Genomic DNA, 18,548 nt, shown 5'->3' on the forward strand with positions numbered 1-18,548 from the left:
TTCCTTTCCTTTGGCAAAATGGGTCAGAAAAGAGATTTGACAGGCTCTGAAAAGTCCAAAATTGTGAGATCTCTTGCAGAGGGATGCAAAAAAAGACAGTTTGCACTCTGATAATGCTAAAGTATGGTAACCATGATTGTGTGAATATGGACCTGCATTACTGCTAAGGAAAATCTAAGAAAAATGAGATATTTAGCATATATAAATGGCCATTTGTATATCTGCCCAGTTGCCACTTCACGGCATATCTCGTAACTGGGTACCTACACTATGCTGAAGCCTCTCTCTGGGTTAAAAACCTCCTTTGTTGGGCAAGTAGGAACCTGCTATATATATTTGGTGATTGCAGTCAGTCTTTTTGTCTATATTGTAGAGGGATGCAGCAGTCTTTTATTGCCAAACTTTTCAGGCGTGATCACTGAACAATCAAGCGTTTCATGGCAAATAGCCAACAGGGTCGCAAGAAGCATGTTGGGCAAAAAAGGCACAAAATAACTGGAGTATCAAAAAGCACAAGGTGTGCCATACTCAGGGACATGGCCAAGGTAAGGAAGGCTGAAAAATGACCACCTTTGAACAAGAAACATAAGATAAAACGTGAAGACTGGGCCAAGAAATATCTTAGAACTGATTTTTTAAAGGTTTTATGGACTGACGAAATTAGAGTGACTCTTGATGGGCCAGATGGATGGGCCAGAGGTTGGATCAGTAAAGGGCAGAGAGCTCCACTCCGACTCAGACGCCAGCAAGGTGGAGGTGGGGTACTGGTATGGGCTGGTATCATCAAAGATGAACTTGTGGGATCTTTTCAGGTTGAGCATGGAGTGAAGCTCAGCTCCCAGGCCTACTGCCAGTTTCTGGAAGACAACAGGTACAGTGGTACAGGAAAAGTCAGTATCGTTCAAGAAAAAAATGATTTTCATGCAGGACAATGCTCCATCACATGCATACAACTTCTCCACAGCGTGGCTGGCCATTAAAGGTCTAAAAGATGAAAAAATAATGACATGGCCCCCTTGTTCACCTGATCTGAACCCCATAGAGAACCTGTGGTCCCTCATAAAATGTAAGATCAACAGGGAGGTAAAACAGTACACATCTCGGAACAGTGTCTGGGAGGCTGTGGTGGCTGCTGCACGCAATGTTGATCGTAAACAGATCAAGCAACTAACAGAATCTATGGATGGTGGGCTGTTGAGTGTCATCATAAAGAAAGGTGGCTCTATTGGTCACTAATTTTTTAAGGTTTTGTTTTTGCATGTCAGAAATGTTTATTTCTAAATTGTGTGCAGTTATATTGGTTTACCTTGTGAAAATAAACAAATGAAATGAGAATATATTTGTTTTTTATTAAGTTGCCTAATAATTCTGCACAGTAATAGTTACCTGCACAGATATCCTCCTAAGATAGCCAAATCTAAAAAGAAAACACTCCAACTTCCAAAAATATTAAGCTTTGATATGTATGAGTCTTTTGGGTTGATTGAGAACATAGTTGTTGATCAATAATAAAAAAAATCCTCTAAAATACAACTTGCCTAATAATTCTGCACACAGTGTATATGCATTGCAATTCAAAAACATGAATTCATATACACATTCCATGAAAATCTATCAAGGAATCTAGAAGAGCTTTAGTATTTTATTTATAACATGATTAAAAATGTTGTAAAAGGAGTAAGCAGGGAAACACTCAAAAATCACAACTAGCGAAATTGAATATGGGTGAGGACATTTCCAGACCTGACTAGTCTCCCCTTCTTAATATTAGTATAAGTAGGAAAGCACTGGCTATTATACAAATATACTGTAAGTCATGCCCCTTTTTCTACTTACCTACGCTCTTTGTCAAACCTATCTCTGGCTGTCATCAATATGCCTTACTTGTTGCACTAGGCACTTTTATGAAATGGCACATTAGCTCAATTTGGGCCACATATAATGAATTGGCTGATATCGCTATGCCTTATTTAATGCACTAGGCACTTTTATAAAAATAGCACCTTAGCACAACTCAGGAGATTGACCTATATATTAATTACATGTATGTATGTATGTATTTATTTATGGTAGTTGTGACAACTTTTACAAAGTTTTTAATCAGGTTATAAATAAAAGTAATTTTTGAATCTAAGCACATATCTCTTTTTGATTCCTTGATAGAGTCTCAATGTTTCCTACATAATCCATATAGTAAATGATATGAGAGCCATTGGAATTATAATAAGAGAACCGATTGACACAGTTTATGTGTAGAATCAGTAGCGCAACTGCCCCATATTAAATATAAAACAGGAGAAATGCATGAGTATCTTGCAAAAAAGTAATCAATTTATTATATACAGAAAAAAGAAATATATGTTTGTGGTAATTAAACCAGTTTAAAAAGAAGCTTGCTGAAATGTACATAATCAAGGCATTAGATGTAGCCAATGTAAATTAATGTTCAGTATTAGATCAATATATAAAGAATATTGCTTATAGCCTATATAAAGTGTTAGTGCAGATCAGAGGGCAAAAGTAAAATTTAGGTTCATTTCTGCCAGAGTGCCAGAGTACATATATCAGAGGTCACACAAATATACCAAGATATCTAGCAGTCCTATTGGATTAGCTATGGGAATATGTACAGTGCCTACAAGTAGTATTCAACCCCCTGCAGATTTAGCAGGTTTACACATTCGGAATTAACTTGGCATTGTGACATTTGGACTGTAGATCAGCCTGGAAGTGTGAAATGCACTGCAGCAAAAAAGAATGTTATTTCTTTTTTTATTTATTTTTTTTAAATTGTGAAAAGTTTATTCAGAGGGTCATTTATTATTCAACCCCTCAAACCACCAGAATTCTGTTTGGTTCCCCTAAAGTATTAAGAAGTATTTCAGGCACAAAGAACAATGAGCTTCACATGTTTGGATTAATTATCTCTTTTTCCAGCCTTTTCTGACTAATTAAGACCCTGCCCAAACTTGTGAACAGCACTCATACTTGGTTAACATGGGAAAGACAAAGGAGCATTCCAAGGCCATCAGAGACGAGATCGTGGAGGGTCCCAAGGCTGGCAAGGGGTACAAAAGCCTTTCCAAGGAGTTGGGCCTACCTGTCTCCACTGTTGGGAGCATCATCCGGAAGTGGAAGGCTTATGGAACTACTGTTAGCCTTCCACGGCCTGGACAGCCTTTGAAAGTTTCCACCCGTGCCGAGGCCAGGCTTGTCCGAAGAGTCAAGGCTAACCCAAGGACAACAAGGAAGGAGCTCCGGGAAGATCTCATGGCAGTGGGGACATTGGTTTCAGTCAATACCATAAGTAACGTACTCCACCGCAATGGTCTCCATTCCAGACAAGCCCGTAAGGTACCTTTACTTTCAAAGCATCATGTCAAGGCTCGTCTACAGTTTGCTCATGATCATTTGGAGGACTCTGAGACAGACTGGTTCATGGTTCTCTGGTCTGATGAGACCAAGATCGAGATCTTTGGTGCCAACCACACACGTGATGTTTGGAGACTGGATGGCACTGCAAACGACCCCAAGAATACCATCCCTACAGTCAAGCATGGTGGTGGCAGCATCATGCTGTGGGGCTGTTTCTCAGCCAAGGGGCCTGGCCATCTGGTCCGCATCCATGGGAAGATGGATAGCACGGCCTACCTGGAGATTTTGGCCAAGAACCTCCGCTCCTCCATCAAGGATCTTAAGATGGGTCGTCATTTCATCTTCCAACAAGACAACGACCCAAAGCACACAGCCAAGAAAACCAAGGCCTGGTTCAAGAGGGAAAAAAATCAAGGTGTTGCAGTGGCCTAGTCAGTCTCCTGACCTTAACCCAATTGAAAACTTATGGAAGGAGCTCAAGATTAAAGTCCACATGAGACACCCAAAGAACCTAGATAACTTGGAGAAGATCTGCATGGAGGAGTGGGCCAAGATAATTCCAGAGACCTGTGCCGGCCTGATCAGGTCTTATAAAAGATGATTATTAGCTGTAATTGCAAACAAGGGTTATTCCACAAAATATTAAACCTAGGGGTTGAATAATAATTGACCCACACTTTTATGTTGAAAATTTATTAAAATTTAACTGAGCAACATAACTTGTTGGTTTGTAAGATTTATGCATCTGTTAATAAATCCTGCTCTTGTTTGAAGTTTGCAGGCTCTAACTTATTTGCATCTTATCAAACCTGCTAAATCTGCAGGGGGTTGAAGACTACTTGTAGGCACTGTAATTCATTTGAAGTGTGGCTGCAGCCAATAAAAAGTATGTACCTCTCCTAGTACAGCTACTCCAGGGAAAGGGAAGACCCCAATGTATGTTTTACATTGTTTGCTGCATGTTCAGGGAAAAAGAAGAAAAGTATCTGTGGCACCCAGGAACTCTGGAGAGTTTTTAAAGGTTGCACCAATTTTATTATGCCGGTCATGTGTACATCATACAATTTGCATTCACTGTGTCCAGCCAATACTATAAGAACTTTTAATGCAAACAATAAAATATGTACAAATGTTATTATACAGTGCCTTGCGAAAGTATTCGGCTCCCTTGAATATTTCCACTTTTTCCCACATTTCAGGCTTCAAACATAAAGATAAAAATTTTAATGTTATGGTGAAGAATCAAGAACAAGTGGGACACAATTGTGAAGTTGAACGAAATATATTGCTTATTTTAAACTTTTGTAAAAAAGAATAAACAGAAAATTGGGGCGTGCAATATTATTCGGCCCCTTTACTTTCAGCGCAGCAAACTCACTCCAGAATTTCATTGAGGATCTCTGAATGATCCAATGTTGTCCTAAATGACTGATGATGATAAATATAATCCACCTGTGTGTAATAAAGTCTCCGTATAAATGCACCTGCTCTGTGATAGTCTCAGTGTTCTGTTTAAAGCACAGAGAGCATCATGAAGACCAAGGAACACAACAGGCAGGTCCGTGATACTGTTGTGGAGAAGTTTAAAGCTGGATTTGGTTACAAAAAGATTTCCAAACCTTTAAACATCCCAAGAAGCACTGTGTAAGCGATCATTTAGAAATGGAAGGATTATCATACCACTGTAAATCTACCAAGACCCGGCCGTCCCTCAAAAATTTCATCTCAAACAAGGAGAAGACTGATCAGAGATGCAGCCAAGAGGCCTGTGATCACTCTGGATGAACTGCAGAGATCTACAGCTGAGGTGGGAGAGTCTGTCCACAAGACAACAATCAGTCATACAGTGCACAAATCTGGCCTTTATGGAAGAGTGGCAAGAAGAAAGCCATTTCTCAAAGATATCCATAAAAAGTGTTGTTTAAAGTTTGCCACAAGCCACCTGGGAGACACCAAACATGTGGAATAAGGTGCTCTGGTCAGATAAAACCAAAATTGAACTATTTGGGCACAATGTCAAACGATATGTTTGGCGTAAAAGCAACACTGCTCATCACCCTGAACACACCAGCCCCACTGTCAAACATGGTGGTGGCAGCATCATGGTTTGAGCCTGCTTTTCTTCAGCAAGGACAGGGAAGATGGGTGGAGCCAAATATAGGACTATTCTTGAAGAAAACCTGTTGGAGTCTACAAAACACCTGTGACTGGGACAGAGATTTGTCTTCCAACAAGACAAATATCCAAAACATAAAGAAAAATCTACAATAGAATGGTTCACAAATAAGCGTATCCAGGTGTTAGAATGGCCAAGTCAAAGTCCAGACCTGAATCCAATTGAGAATCTGTGGAAAGAGCTGAAAACTGCTGTTCACAAACGCTCTTCATCCAACCTCACTCAGCTCGAGCTGTTTCCAAAGGAAGAATGGGCAAGAATTTCAGTCTCTCGATGCGCAAAACTGATAGACACATACCCCAAGCGACTTGCGGCTGTAATCTCAGGAAAATGTGGTGCTAAAAAGTATTAACTTAAAGGGGCTGAATAATATTGCATGCCCCAATTTTCAGTTTATTATTTTTTATAAAAGTTTAAAATAGGCAATAAATTTCGTTCAACTTCACAATTTGTGTCCCACTTGTTGTTGATTCTTCAACATAAAATTTTAAATTTTTTATCTTTATGTTTGAAGCCTGAAATGTGGGAAAAGGTTGAAAAATTCAAAGGGGCTGAATACTTTTGCATGTACTGTATATGTAAAAAAGCTGAAATTAAAAAAAGGATTGCTTCTACAAATAGATAATGATCCTAAACAGACATTTTAATCCACAATAGACTAGCTTAAAAGGCGCAAGCTGAAGGTTTTACAATGGCCCTCTCAGTCCCCTGATCTGAACATCATTGAAAATCTATAGCTAGATCTGAAAAGAGCAGTGCTTGTAAGATGACCCAGGAATCTCACAGAATTCGAAGACTTTTCCAGGAAGAATAAATGTAACTCTCAAACACAAATTAAAAGACGTTTGACTGGCTACAAAAGCATTTACAAGCTAAGATAACTGCCAAAAGGGCATGCTACTACGTACTAATCATGCAGGGAGCCCAAACTTTTCCAGTGACCCATTTTCTTTTTAGTTAATTTAAAAAAGTAAAAGATTATTTTTTTTTGCCTAAATCACCTTTAACTTTATGCCTTTTAGAGGTCATTTCATCTTCAACTTACGTAAGGGTATACAGTTGTGTTCAAAATAATAGCAGTGTGTTAAAAAACACGAGTTTAACCCAAAATCTTTATAATAGTTTTTATTTCCATGCATTGGGAACGTTGCACACTGTTTTCTAAATACAAATATGCAGAGAAATTTATATAATTTTAACTAATTTACAGAAAATGTAAAAAAATTAACATTGGGCTGTTCCAAAAAATAGCAGTGTCTGCATTTGTCTTTACATAGTCAAAATCTGTCCTCTTTTTATTTAAGATTTAGCATTCCTCTGAATCACTAACCTAATACAGTATTTAGTTGTATAACCACAGTTTTTTAGAACTGCTTCACATCTATGTTGCAGAGAGTCAACCAACTTCTGGCACCTGTCAACTCTTATTCCAGGCCCAGATGCTTTGACTACATCCCACAATGTATTTGCATTTGTTGGCTTTGCCTCAGAAACGACATTTTTTATGTCACCCCACAAGTGATCTATCAGATTAAGATCCGGAGATTGGGCTTGCTGTAAGGGCACAGGGACAGAGGACCTCAAAAGTTCAATATGTCACAGTTGCTGTTCTGGCACAAGGGTGCAGGGGCCATGTTCCCTGGGTGGTCTACAAGGCTCTGATGTTCCCTGCTATCCACCCCCACACAGTATCCACAGCTGATGGACAGTCCACAGACACGGTCTTGGGGATAACAGTTGCTTTAATACAGCAGGAACAAAGGAAAAAAACACGGAATATACAGTATGTTTCACGGTCTTTTGTGGGTAGGCCACGGCAAATTCAGCTTGGTGTTGAATGCTGAAGTGTAATTAGGGTTCTGTAGCTTTAAGAGCACAATTTGCTTCAGATGTAATACTGGTATGCCTTTAGAAGCAGGCTCAGAGTCTCTTGAGCTTAGAGGGTAGATATAATAAGATTTTACAGACCTGGAGTCCTGGGGTTAATTTCACTGCTAGTTCAGACACGTGCAGTACTTGTAAGCAAATGTACATAGTTGCCCAGCGTGCTACGGGGACCGGACGGCTGGTGCGTGGACAATGGCATGAAAGCCACTAATATTGCAGTGGAGTGGGAGACCCTCAAACTTTCCCAATCTGCGTGCAGTAGGATCTTGTATATAATTAGTATGCCCTACTGTCTGAAGAGATGCACAATGTATATCTGGCCAGTGAGGATTTATGATAGGAAGCCTTCAGCATATTGGCTGTAAAAGTCAGTAAATGGTGAAATTCTAGGCCTTGGGCCTAGCAGGAGTCTTGTGGTGAAGAGAAACTCCACATAATGTCTTCCCTCAGAGGTGACTCAGCCAGAACCAGCTCATTCCAGTTCTTTCCAGACAGAGGCTGGAGAATAGCTCCACCTATTGAGCCATGTGACTAAGAACTAGCCAATAGGATAACACCCAATGAACACTTAAGATTCTTACAGTTTTCACCAGTAGATGGTGCTAGAACACAACAAATGAAAAATGCTTTCCTTATAACATATAGCATAATATTACATATAAGTGAATGTACTTACAGAAACAGACACAATCTGGACCGGGCCACTACACTTGCCACTCCATAACCTACATTTTATTGGACTGGAACCAAGATTTTGCTCGTTTACGGGTGTGTTTAGCGCCGTTGTGTCTTTGAAACACCCATTTTAAGGGCATTTACTCTTCAGCAATATAACCTTTTCAAGTATTTTGATATATGCAAGCTGGTCTATGATCCCTGGTATGCGATAAATAGGCCCAGCACCATAGTAAGAGAAACATGACCATATCATGATGTGCTACGGTTCTGGGTTCCCCTGAGTCTCGAACCGCCCTTGTTCCGCCTTTGTCTCCTGCATTGGGGTCGGCCGACTCCTCAGCGCCACCTGTCCGTCGCTCCGGTCCTTTGGCTGAGAGGCGTCAGGTGTCCAGGGTTTTGAGTCATCCTGAGCCTAAAGGCCACTTTACACGCTGCGATCTCGCTAGCGAGATCACAATCGAGCGTAACCGCCCCCGTCGGTTGTGCGTCACTGGCAAATCGCTGCCCGTGGCGCACAACATCGCTCGGACCCGTCACACTACATACCTGCCTAGCGACGTTGCTGTGACCGGCAAACCGCCTCCTTTCTAAGGGGGTGGTTTGTTCGGCGTCACTAAGCGGCCACCCAATAGAAGCGGAGGGGCGGAGATGAGCGGGACGAACATCCTGCCCACCTCCTTCCTTCCCATTGCGGGCGGCCGCAGGGAAGGTGAGGTTCCTTGTTCCTGCGGTGTCACACATAGCGATGTGTGCTGCCGCAGGAACGACGAACAACCTGCGTCCTGCAACAACAATGATATTTAGGAAATGGACACCATGTCAACGATCAATGATAAGGTGAGTATTTTTGATTGTTAGCGGTCGCTCGTACGTGTCACACGCAACGACGTCGCTAACGAGAACGGATGTGCGTCACGAATTACGTGACCCCAACGACATCTTCTTAGCGATGTTGTTGCGTGTAAAGCGGCCTTAAGTCCCCATTTTGCCCTACCGCGCATGCACAGGTTCCCGCTGCCTCTTCAAGCTCTAAGTGCGGGATTCCTGCTATTGCGAATGCGCATGATTTCACTAATGACACTGCGGCAGCTGATTAGCGGTCGCGGATGTCACCGATGACCCGAACTTTGGTGCTGTGAAAAGGTCATAGTAAGGGATAGGGGGCTGCAAAATGAAGCAAAATGGGGATAAGAGCATGACAATTGCCCTGCAAACAAATCTCGGTAGGGAAATTACTTAAAATAATAGAGAATAAAAAAATAAAAAGTAATAATCTTGAACCAAGAGGCAGATGTCTAAATGGAGGAGGAGGTGGACGTGGCGGTGTAAATAGAAGAGGACCTTGTTTTAGGTTTTATTTTTTTATTTAAGTTTTTATTTTGTTGTTGCTTTTTTTTTTATTTGGGGAGACCCCAAAACATAGTGAATGGCAAACAGAGTATAACAATGGCTATGTGCGTCTGGTATAGTCAGCCAAAGGTAAAGACAAGTCCTATGTGATCCATGCCTGGTTCATTTTAATGAATGTGAGTTTTACCACAATGGCTGTGGACAGGTGAATGCACCTGTCTGTGACCACACCCCGGCCTTGATAAACACAAGTTCCGACAGTAAACTTGCTGCAGGGCAGGCCTGCACATCCGAAGCGTAAAGGAGAACCTCAAGCCATGTCCAATTGACCCAGAAGTTAAATGGGGCAGACTCGTCATCACTCAATGGACACGTGTGAACTGTCACTCTTCCACCAATTGGTGAAACGCTGCCTGCTGCTATCAGATGGTGGTGTTGGATGTTATGGCGTACTGAGGAAGGTTTTCCATATTTAGACCCCACTAACCCTTCCTCCCTCAGTGGTACAAGTGCCTCAGCTGCGTTGGCTACTTCCTCCTCTTCTGCATTGTTCTTTCGCTAAGCTTCTGCTGTCAGGTGGAAATGCCATAAGTAGTGCTTCTACCAGTGCGCACTCATTCACGCATTTTCTGATCCCGCTCCAGTGGCGGAAATAAGGATTGTACATTGTCTTTGTAGTGGGGATCCAGCAGGGTGGCCACCAAGTAAGCTGCACTGGTAACAATCCGGGCAACTCAGCAGACTTTGCTCAGGCACAGCAGCATGTATTGGCTCATGTGTGCCAGGCTGCTCAGAAGCAACAGCAAACTGTCCTCAGTGAGTATGTGTATGATCTGTGTCCTCTGAATCCAAAAACCACGCTGCAGTGATGCCCTTGAGCTGCTCATCCTCCCAAATTGTCCCCTGGTAGGAAAATTGTGTACCTGGTCGCTGTCAGTACAGGAACCTACCCTTGGAGCTCTGTGTGGATAACAGCTCTGATAATGGTTTCAATGTTCCCTGTTCCTCCTGTGCCACCACCTTATCCATTATTGCCTGAAGCATTTTTTCAAGCAAATAAAAAAAACTGACTGGCACATCCAAGAAACAGGGAAATGTGAATAGGTGCATGCTGAAGGAACTAATGGATACAATTAAAGCAAATACAGCGGCACACTGAAATATTATACTACAGTTAGGGCCAGAAATATTTGGACAGTGACACAATTTTCGCGAGTTGGGCTCTGCATGCCACCACATTGGATTTGAAATGAAACCTCTACAACAGAATTCAAGTGCAGATTGTAACGTTTAATTTGAAGGTTTGAATAAAAATATATGATAGAAATTGTAGGAATTGTACACATTTCTTTACAAACACCCCACATTTTAGGAGGTCAAAAGTAATTGGACAAATAAACCAAACCCAAAAAAAAAAATTTTATTTTCAATATTTTGTTGCGAATCCTTTGGAGGCAATCACTGCCTTAAGTCTGGAACCCATGGACATCACCAAACGCTGGGTTTCCTCCTTCTTAATGCTTTGCCAGGCCTTTACAGCTGCAGCCTTCAGGTCTTGCTTGTTTGTGGGTATTTCCGTCTTAAGTCTGGATTTGAGCAAGTGAAATGCATGCTCAATTGGGTTAAGATCTGGTGATTGACTTGGCCATTGCAGAATATTCCACTTTTTTGCACTCATGAACTCCTGGGTAGCTTTAGCTGTATGCTTGGGGTCATTGTCCATCTGTACTATGAAGCGCCGTCCGATCAACTTTGCAGCATTTGGCTGAATCTGGGCTGAAAGTATATCCCGGTACACTTCAGAATTCATCCGGCTACTCTTGTCTGCTGTTATGTCATCAATAAACACAAGTGACCCAGTACCATTGAAAGCCATGCATGCCCATGCCATCACGTTGCCTCCACCATGTTTTACAGAGGATGTGGTGTGCCTTGGATCATGTGCCGTTCCCTTTCTTCTCCAAACTTTTTTCTTCCCAACATTCTGGTACAGGTTGATCTTGGTCTCATCTGTCCATAGAATACTTTTCCAGAACTGAGCTGGCTTCATGAGGTGTTTTTCAGCAAATTTAACTCTGGCCTGTCTATTTTTGGAATTGATAAATGGTTTGCATCTAGATGTGAACCCTTTGTATTTACTTTCATGGAGTCTTCTCTTTACTGTTGACTTAGAGACAGATACACCTACTTCACTGAGAGTGTTCTGGACTTCAGTTGATGTTGTGAACGGGTTCTTCTTCACCAAAGAAAGTATGCGGCGATCATCCACCACTGTTGTCATCCGTGGACGCCCAGGCCTTTTTGAGTTCCCAAGCTCATCAGTAAATTCCTTTTTTCTCAGAATGTACCCGACTGTTGATTTTGCTACTCCAAGCATGTCTGCTATCTCTCTGATGGATTTTTTCTTTTTTTTCAGCCTCAGGATGTTCTGTTTCACCTCAGTTGAGAGTTCCTTAGACCGCATGTTGTCTGGTCACAGCAACAGCTTCCAAATGCAAAACCACACACCTGTAATCAACCCCAGACCTTTTAACTACTTCATTGATTACAGGTTAACGAGGGAGACGCCTTCTGAGTTAATTGCAGCCCTTAGAATCCCTTGTCCAATTACTTTTGGTCCCTTGAAAAAGAGGAGGCTATGCATTACAGAGCTATGATTCCTAAACCCTTTCTCCGACTTGGATGTGAAAACTCTCATATTGCAGCTGGGAGTGTGCACTTTCAGCCCATATTATATATATAATTGTATTTCTGAACATGTTTTTGTAAACAGCTAAAATAACAAAACTTGTGTCACTGTCCAAATATTTCTGGACCTAACTGTATGTAAACAATGAAATAAGATATTTGGAACTGCATTACTGCTATAGAAACTAGGTTAAAAAATAGGTATTTGGTATACAATGTGGCCAATTCATGATAAGCCCAACAGCCAGCGACAAGGCGTACCACATTGAATGCCTCTACTTGGGCTAAAAAACTACAAGTTAAAAGCCAGGTAAGAGCCAGCAATAATTAGAATTAAAACACCCTTGGCTGATAGACGGAGTCCTCAGTCAGAAAGGAGTATAGTGGCCTATTGTGATACGGCCCCGGACTGATTCCATCCCACTCTAGAATGACTCCTATCTTGAGTCATCCCTCTTTTTAACCAGGAAAAGCAGACCCCATATTCCAACTCTGGGTACACAACGGGGTAGATTGGGTGGAGGACTTTGGGGATGATGCAGTTTGGCCCTCAGTATCCATGCTGGTTGCTAGATGGACACCAGCCTCGCTTGGACAGTGGAGATGTTTGCAACGCGTACATTTTTTCAGTAAGCTTCCTCCCATGGCTCGCTTTCAGCTCTTTAAGACACAAGTTGAACTCCTATGTGGGGGAGCAGGCCCCGTGCATCACTCACTCTTGGTTGTATACGCTATGCTGTCCTCACCCCCTGACCAGTCCCCTCCTTCTTTCATACTACAATGGGAACAGGACCTCAGCGTTGCTCTCTCCCCTGACCAGAGGGAGTGCGTGTTTTTGCTCGCACACAGCTCGTTTATGAGCTCTAGGTTCCAGGATAAATTGATATCCAGATGGTACAGGGTGCCGTCTAAAGTGCACGCCTTTTATCGTTCGGCTGATCCCACTTGCTGGAAATGTGATAGGGAGGAGGGAACATTACTTCATGTGTTTTGGGAGTGCGAGGCAATCCGATCGCTCTGGACGGGAGTGTCCGATATCATCCGGAGAGTGTCTGTTACCAATGAGGAATGGTGCCGGTCATTTTCCTGCTTCATCACTGCGAGACCCCTCTAAAAACTTACAAAACCTCCTTGAGGAAATTCCTGATGGTGGCTGCCAGGTAATCCCAGAGAGATGGAAAAGTCAAGCTCTGCCCACTGTCGCACAGTGGATTGCCAGAGTCAACGATCTCATGCACAAGACTTGACCTCTTCTATGCATGACTCTTATATGAAATTGTGGGCCACTTGGAGAGAGTGGATGGACTTCCAACAAACCGTGGACTATCGAGAGCTGGTGGGTGACTGCACGGGGTCCGATGTCGGGACGTCACTGTAAGGCTGGAGTTGCGTTCTCAGCTTCGGGGAGGAGTGTTGCCCTTCCTGCTCCCCCCTCCCTGCCTTTTCCCTACTACCCTCCAATTCCTACCCACTTCCCTTACTCATAGTCTCCCCTTCCTCCCCCCTCCTTTTTTTTTCTTCTTCTGCTCAAAATCAATATCCCTCTTTTGGTTTTCTCTTCTGTTTTTCTGTCAAATAACTTCTTGCCTCTCATATTCTTTGTCTTGTTACTTTGTTTATATTTAAACTTTTGGAATCTTGCACTCATATATGCTACAAAACAGGTTGTTTGTTATTATATGACTTTGATTCTTGCAATTATCTTGTATCTCCTGTTTTGAATGCACCTTTGATAATGCAGTTGGGCCGTTAGGTCCTAGGATAGTGGTATTTTATGTTTATGTTGGTTTCGACTAAATAAAGAATTTTTTTTAAAAAAAGGAGTATAGTACAAATATCAAAAAAGTGACCTGCACATTCAAGAAACAGACAAATGTGAACAGGTGCATACTAAAGGAACTAGTCAATATAATTAAAACGAATACAGCTGCACACTGAAATACTATACTAGGTATAGGTATGAATATACTTTTCCCACGGGGCATAGAAGTGGGATAGTAACTGACCATATTGGTGTATTCGAAGCAGCAGAACAAAACACACGTGTTCTGCATGGAGGCCCACTCATTGACGGTGCAGTGGTTTGTTCTACAGATTGACTTTCCCATTCATACTGCAGCTGAATCTTCACTTTTCCCTGGTGCTGCTCGCACAATCGCTCCAGTTTATGCAAGGTGTTGGTAAGTCACATATGAGGTGCTGAGTGGTAAGACAGAAGTGACGCTGTAGCACAGACAAGCAAGCTGCAGCAAGTTGAGAATGCAGAAAGCGCTCACAGACTGCCTGCACTTTTGGCAGTAGCTCTGACATATGTGAGTAATTTTTAAGAAAGCTCTGCACCACTAAATTCAGCAGATGTGCCAGGCAAGGATTTGCGTCAAACAGGCTAGGCCCAGAGCTGCTACAAAAATTTTGTCTGTTATCGCATCGAGCCAGGCATAAGGTTTACTGGAACTAACTACTCATCTGTCTTTGATCCCTGTCTACAGTCTACAGCTCCTGCATGGTATGGGATTTGTCCCCCAATTGGATAAGTTTCAGAACAGCCTGCTATCATTTCCCCCTGGCTGTGCTAAAGTTGTTTGTGCGGGTCTTACTCTGACCAGACGAGAAGGTGGTCGAAGAAGCAGAGTAGGAATAGGCGGCAACATGTGTTAGGGTGAACTCTTAATCAGAGATACAGTCGGATGTGAAGTCTCTTCTTGATCACAGTAAAGATGGCACCGAACAGAGGGAGTACAGAGCAGGCATCCTCTTGATATAGGCTAGGGGCGTACACAAGTTCAGATATGCCTATTTAGTTGGACAGTTCATGGGCTAGCCAATGGGGAGATCTGTGTTGCTGTTGATGGGCGGGTCTGACTTCAGTGGATGAATCCATTGTGATGGTAATGGGAGGGACGTCATCGGGTGGATCCATGCTGATGGTAGGGTCTGTGATGTCATGGGGGGCCATCTTGGGTTCCTCTGAAAACTGACTGGCTTACGTATAGAGAATTGATTTCATTGAACACACTTCTCACAGTGCTCTATGTCCAGAGGTTAAGTATTTCATCTTATGGCTCTCCTCAACACATGGACAGACAGACATCCAGCAGTCCTCGGTGGTGATGAGACATGTGCTAGAACACATTCCGCCTCTGGCCCAGCTGCCACTACATTTACCCAGTGGGCAGTTAAGGAGTAGAGATGAGCCACCCTCTAGAGGCTCGAGTTCGGCTCGTCGAACGGAGGCCACGTTCGAGGTCGGTTCGACGAACCTCTCGAACCCCATTGAAACCAATGGGAGGCAAACACAAACACATAAAAACACATTATAAATGTACACATACAGTTAATAAACATTGCCATAACACTTACCTGTCCCCGCGATGCATTCTGCACTCTGTCTCCCGACGCTTTTCCTTCCGATAATCGCTGTGTCCTCCCGGTAACCAGCACTGATGATAGGACATTTCGTGATGTCAAAAAAAGCATGTGACCAGTCACGTGTCTATGATCTCATTGGCTACAGACTGGTCACATGGCTTTGACGTCATGCTAGGTCCTGTCAGTGCATCTCTCCAGTACGCGGTGATCGTTTGTGTATCTCCATGTACTGGCAACATGCTCTTGCACACGGTCGACTCCCCGTTCTGCTTCCCCATTCCGTTATTCTCCGGTTGCCACAGCCGGTCAATAACGGAGATCACCATTGCTATAGCAACGTGCCTGTCAGCGGTGACGTCACCGCTTACAGGCAGCAGCTTCTGGTCACTCACGGAGTGAAAAGACTGCACGGGAACAGCAGCGTCTTCCTCCCATGCAGCGCTGCTGATGTAGCAGAGCTGCATGGGTTGAAGGAGAAAGAAGACAGAAGAGCAGGATCGTGGAGGGATAAGAGGGAGTAATAAACATAGAGTCTCTAAGTGTGTCTGTGTATTTATTTCTATTAAAGTATTTTTTCTCTGTGTGGTGTCTTTTTTTTAACCCTTTATTGGAGATTCTTAATGGCTGGGTCAAACTTGCCTGACATTAAGAATCTCTGACTTAATACTAGCTAGTAAAACAAAGCTAGTATTAACTCATAATTACCCAGCAAGCCACCCAGCTCCAGGGCTGTTGGAATAGTTAGATACAGCACCAGATGATGGCGCTTCTATGAAAGCGCCATTTTCTGGGGCGGCTGCGGATTGCAATTCGCAGCAGAGGGGCCCAAAAAGCTCGGGCTAACCTGTGCTGCGGATTCCAATCCCCAGCTGCCTAGTTGTACCTGGCTGGACACAAAAATGGGGCGAAGCCCACGTCATTTGTTTTTTAATTTTTTCATGAAATTCGTGGAATAATTAAAAAAAAATGGGCTTCCCTTTATTTTTTGTTCCCAACCGGGTACAAATAGGCAGTTGGGGGTTGGGCGCAGCCGTACCTGCCTGCTGTACCTGGCTAGCATACAAAAATATGGCGAAGCTCATGTCATTTTTTTGGTGGGCAAAAAACTCCTGCACACAGTCCTGGATGGAAAGAAGAGGGGAGCCAGCACTGCTCATGAATGGCATGCAACAATGAAAAAATAAAAAGTGTAAAATTCACAAATTCATTCCTGTCAGTCCTTGCAGCATGGGAGCGGTTCTGACATTCCCCGGGTAAGTGGTGTTCTTATATGGTCCTGTTCAAGTCATTATATGAGACCTTATGGTACGATATTAATTTATAACATAGTGTAGGGACCCCCCTATAGAGATTTGCCGTGACGGGGCAGGGGGGCTCAAATCATTGATCAATAATTTGCAAAAAATCTCATTGAATTGTTACAGTACTAATGAATTTGTGAATTTTACACTTTTTATTTTTTCATTGTTGCATGCCATTCATGAGCAGTGCTGGCTCCCCTCCTCTTTGCGAGTCCTGGATGGAGTATGCTGAGCCTTGTAGTTCTGCAGCTGCTATCTGCTCTCCTGCATACACTAGCAAATGGAGCATGCTGAGCCTTGTCGTTCTGCAGCTGCTGTCTGCTCTCCTCCATACAGACAGACAGCAGTTGCAGAACTACAAGGCTCAGCATACTCCATCCAGGACTGTATGCAGGAGTTTTTTGGCCCCCAAAAAAATGATGTGGGCTTTGCCATGTTTTTGTCTGCTAACCAGGTACAGCAGGCAGCTATGGGCTGCCCCCAACCCCCAGCTGCCTATTTGTACCCGGCTGGGAACAAAATATATAGGGAAGCCCTTTTTCTTATTATTTCATGAATTTCATGAAAATAATTAAAAAACAAATAACGTGGGCTTCGCCATGTTTTTGTATGCTAGCCAGGTACAGCAGGCGCCTACAGGCTGCCCCCAACCCCCAGCTGCCTATTTGTACCCGGCTGGGAACCAAAAATATTGGGAAGCCCGTTTTTTTTTAATTATTTCACTTATTACATGAAATAATTAAAAACCAAATGACGTGTTTTTGTGTCCAGCCAGGTACAACTAGGCAGCTGGGGATTGGAATCCACAGCACAGGTTGGCATGAGCTTTCTGGGCCCCTCTGCTGCGAATTGCAGTCCGTAGCTGCCCCAGAAAAGGGCGCTTTCATAGAAGCGCCATCTTCTGGCGCTGTATCCAACTCTTCCAGCTGCCCTGGTGACGGGTGGCTCGCTGGGTAATAATGGGGTTGGGGATAGCTGTATATTATCAACTGGCCCTAAGCCCGAATTCATGATGTCACGCCAATATTAGACATGGCCACCAAGAATTTCTAGTACCGATAAAAAAAAACACAACACAGAAAAATATTTTTATTATAAATAAAACACAACACAATTAGTGACTCCATCTTTATTGAAATAAAGAACCCCCCCTCCGCAGTAATCCTGGGTCAAGGGTCCCGGGCCATACAACCTGGATCCAATATCATCTGATCGGTTTGCTGGAAGGTAAAGCGATCGGATGATGTGTCACGTTCAAGGGCCTGAATCACATGACACAGCAGCTGATTGTATAAACGGCTTTTATACAATCAGCTGATGCATCAGTGCAAAAAAAAACCAAAAAAACAATTACACACTTCAGTGCAGACTCCTGTCCGATGGCATAAGCCGATAGTTTAGCCGTCCGGGCGGTAAAAAAACGGCCTCACCGCTCGACTTATAGTGTCAGCTGATTCCGTCAGGTGACCGCATTAGTTGATCATCGCCAGGTCTGAGAAAGAGAGAGAGAGAAAGAAGAGAGAGAAAGAGAGAGAGAGAGAAAGAAGAGAGAGAGAGAGAAAGAAGAGGGAGAAAGAGAGAAAGAAGAGAGAGAGAAAGAGAGAAAGAAGAGAGAGAGAAAGAGAGAAAGAAGAGAGAGAAAGAGAGAAAGAAGAGAGAGAAAGAGAGAAAGAAGAGAGAGAAAGAAGAGAGAGAGAAAGAGAGAAAGAAGAGAGAGAAAGGAG

The sequence above is a fragment of the Anomaloglossus baeobatrachus genome, chromosome 1 (assembly GCF_048569485.1).
Source record: "Anomaloglossus baeobatrachus isolate aAnoBae1 chromosome 1, aAnoBae1.hap1, whole genome shotgun sequence".
NCBI classification, from domain to species: domain Eukaryota; kingdom Metazoa; phylum Chordata; class Amphibia; order Anura; family Aromobatidae; genus Anomaloglossus; species Anomaloglossus baeobatrachus.